This window comes from Elaeis guineensis, chromosome 1 (assembly GCF_000442705.2).
Source record: "Elaeis guineensis isolate ETL-2024a chromosome 1, EG11, whole genome shotgun sequence".
Lineage (NCBI taxonomy): Eukaryota > Viridiplantae > Streptophyta > Magnoliopsida > Arecales > Arecaceae > Elaeis > Elaeis guineensis.
Window position 1 is genome coordinate 28,098,519 of NC_025993.2, and position 3,978 is coordinate 28,102,496.

General features: G+C 39.4%; 1 non-coding gene and 2 pseudogenes across 1 annotated transcript; all 3 read left to right on the plus strand.

Annotated features, from left to right (window-relative positions):
• Positions 1–84: 84 nt before the first annotated feature.
• LOC140855086 (5S ribosomal RNA) lies at positions 85–203 on the plus strand (annotated as a pseudogene).
• Positions 204–493: 290 nt separating this feature from the next.
• Positions 494–612, plus strand: LOC114913803 (5S ribosomal RNA). Its single transcript, XR_003799671.1, has one exon. It is a non-coding gene; the product is annotated as a 5S ribosomal RNA (ribosomal RNA).
• Positions 613–1,078: 466 nt separating this feature from the next.
• Positions 1,079–1,197, plus strand: LOC114913804 (5S ribosomal RNA; annotated as a pseudogene).
• Positions 1,198–3,978: the final 2,781 nt, after the last annotated feature.

Genomic DNA, 3,978 nt, shown 5'->3' on the forward strand with positions numbered 1-3,978 from the left:
CCCTACATGACTTGACGTAGGAAGGTTACTAATGGCGTGCGACGGCCGCTACGTTATACCTAAGAATTTCGAAGAGATCATGATGCGTGCGATCATGCCGGCACTAATACACTGGATCCCATCAGAACTTTGTAGTTAAGAATGCTTGGACGAGAGTAGTTATAGGATGGGTGACCCCCTGGGAAGTCCTCATGTTATATCCCTTTAAATCTTCGTCCTTTTTATTTCTATTTCAAGACTTTTTTTCATAATTTTTAAGCTTTGTATTTTTATTTCAACACTTTTTTTCATAATTTTTATGGAGATCTCTTTCTTCTGCCATGGTTAACGTTCTCTCTCAAAAAAAAAATCGAGTCTGGAGACCTACAGTATCGTGCGGGCTCGCGGGCCCACTTGATGGATCCGGTACCCTACAGCCCTTGATGGTGGGATGGCTACAGATGGCGTGCAACGGAAGCTATGTTATATCCATAAATTTCGAAGAGATCATGGTGGGTGCGATCATACCAGCACTAATGCACCGGATCCCATTAGAACTCCGCAGTCGAGCGTGCTTGGGCGCGAATCGTACTGGGATGGGTGACTCCCTTGGAAGTCCTCGTGTTGCACCTCTTTTAATCTTCGTCTCTTTTATTTTTATTTCAAGATTTTTTTTTCATAATTTTTATGGAGATCTCTTTCTTCTGCCGCAGGTAACATTTTTTCTCAAAAAAAAACTGAGTCTGGAGACCGTTAGTGCCGTGCGGGCTCACGGGACCCACTTGAAGGGTTCGGTACCAAATCGGCTCGGATGATGGGAGGGTTATAGATGGCATGCAACGGCCGCAACGTTATATCAACGAATTTCGAACAGATCATTATGGGTGCGATCACACAAGCACTAATGCACCGGATCCCATCAAAACTTCATAGTTTTTTCTCTTAAAAAAATAAATTGAGTCTGGAGGCAGACTATGCCATGCGGCCATGCGGGATCCACTTGAAGGGTCTGGTACCCTACATGCCTTGGCGTGGGAAGATTACTGATGGCGTGCGACGGCTGCTATGTTATACCTAAGAATTTCGAAGAGATCAAGATGCATGCGATCATGCCGGCACTAATACACCGGATCCCATCAGGACTTCGTAGTTAAGAATGCTTGGGCGAGAGTAGTAATAGGATGAGTGACCCCCTGGAAAGTCCTCATGTTGCATCCCTTTAAATCTTCGTCCTTATTTTATAATAACAATATAATTATAAATTAATTATATTCTTGTATATGCATAAATCATGAAAATTACATGAATATGATTTCTAATACACAACATAAATAAAATCATAAATCATGCTAACTTTATAAACAAAGTCATAAATTATTTGTTATTTTATCATATCATATTTCTTAATAACTCTCTTAGACTAAATGTTAATGTCATCGGATTGTAATCAATATCATGCCAACTACTATAACCCACTGACGAGGGTTATATGCTAAGTTACCATAACCCCTATATGCCAACTACTATAATCTGTTGGCAGGACCATACATAACGATCTTAAAATCTATAGTCATATTTTTAAAATTATATTTTTTTCAAATCATATTTTCTAAAAACATATGTTTTTATATTATAAACAAATAAATAAGTTGAAAAATGTTAATAGGTCACTGGGAAGATGGTTTTGCAACAAGTGTGGGCTCAAATAAGGTAACCCCCTCTCCCCAATGCTCTTCATTTTGGTTGTTGATCTCTTAGCTAGGGTTATGAACCTTGCCCAGTCAACCAATCTCATCGAAGGCATTGGAACAAATGAAACTACAAGAAGCACACAATGCCTTCAGTTTGTTGACAATACACCACTCTTCAGTGGTGCATTAGCAAGACTTGCCAATATCCTCAAATTCATCCTTTACTCATTCAAAATGGTGACTAATTTAAAGATCAACTTTAGCAAATCTTCGTTAGCAGGGGCAAACTTTACGGATGAGGAGTGTTAGGGGCTGGCAGCAATCATAGGTTGCCAAACCACTCACCTCTCAATCAAATACCTGGGCTTACCCCTTCACCACTCCCATCTATCATCAAGTCATTGAAGCTTCCTCATCAAGAAAATTGCCAAAAAGCTTATTGGTTGGAAGCGAAACACTCTCTCCTTGGTTAGAAGAATCACCTTGGCTAACACTGTTTTACGAGCAATACCTCTTTACCGGATGGCTGTTCTAAAAATTTCGAATCCAATCATCTAAAAGATCAACAAAATATGCCAAGACTTTATTTGGAGAGACAACCGAAGCAGCCAAGATTCGGTTAGCAGGATCAAATACTTAGTTAGCTGGCACAGCATTTGTCATCCGAAAAAACTTGGAGGACTAGGAATTATTGATCTAAAAATCATGAATCAAGTACTCCTAACTAAATGGTGGTAGAAATATTGTTATAGCCCAAGCCCAAGCCCACGATATCAGGATCCAAGCCCAACAAAAAAAAAAAAAAAAAAAACAGAGTTAAAATCGGGAAGAAGACTCCCGGTAAGAATCTTCTTCTCCGACGAGACCCAAGCCTATTAGGAGTCCTAGGATCTCTCAAAATCCTAGGACCCTCTATAAGAAGGTCTCCCCTCTCCTTAGAATCGACCATCGGCCTCTTCTCCCTCTCTTTCTCTCTGATTTTCTCGAAGTAGAGCCGCGGGCACTGTTGGGTTTCTCGCCGTGATTTCTCGCCGGTGAGGTCACCGGAGGCCGGGGGTGAGCCTTCCTTTCCTTCCTCTCTTCCTTTTCTTTTCATATTTTTGATTGAGGCTGCCGGCGACGAGTGTCGCCGATCTACAGTCGGAAAAGAGACTCTGTTTTTGGGTCTCTTTTCCTTGAATTTTTCAGCACCAGCGATCGGAATCGATCACCGGCCACGCTCCTCTGTGACCGGGGGAGTGGCCCCCCTCTGCCGCCGGCCTCCGCCATGGCGGTCGCGGCCCGAATGACCGATCAAGGCCGAAGGACCAAGGGTCCTCTGTTCCGGTGCGGGAAGGGCCGAGAAGAAGAAGAAGAAGAAGAAAAAGAAGAAAAAGAAGAAAAGGAAAAGAAAAAAGAAGAAAAAGAAGAAAAAGAAGAAAAGAAAAAGAAAAAAAGAAGAAAAAGAAGAAAAAGAAGAAAAGAAAAAGAAAAAGAAAAAGAAAAAAAAAGGGGCGGAGAGAGAAACTCTCTTTGCTCTCTCTCTCTCTCTCTCTTTTAGATTTTAGGATTTATGGAATTAATTAATTAAAAAAAAATTAATTAAATTAGCAATAAAAATAAAATAAATAAATATAATTAGGGTATCCATGGATTAGTTCGAAAACCCTAGATGCTGTCGACGAATTTATCCTCGTGAGGACATTAGATTTTAATAATTTAGTTATTTTTAATTCGATGAAATTTTGATTTAAAATATGATATTTGACGTATCAGGTTCAGAGAATGATTTTTGAGATCCCTAGAATTTCTAATTTGGATTTCTTTTTGAGGTAAGTAGTGTTTACTTTTACTGAATTTATCTGATAAATTATGAATTAAATAAATTTATGCATGCTTGTGATTGAAATTATTTATTGAAATAATTGTTGAAATTATTTATGATTAAAGTTAATTGTAGAAAATTATTTATGATTAAAGTTATTTATTGAGCAATTATTATGATGATATATGATCTCAAAGAATGTTATGATTGATTTGACTCGAATATCATTTAATTTTATTATTCTTGAAAATAATATATGAATTGGAAGATAATATGAAATTGACAACCTGACTGTGTTGAGGACCCCGCCAATGGGGGCATATACGTTGGCAATTGACTGTCCTGAGGATTTATGTCGTCAGTAAGACCTGCGACATGTCGCCGATAGACCAGCGACAAAACCGTCAGCGAGACCAGCGGTTCCAAGGGACTTGGCTGTCAGATGATTCGCAGCTCACCGCAAGCAGATACGCGGTATTATGACCCTGCCACAGGGATAATATG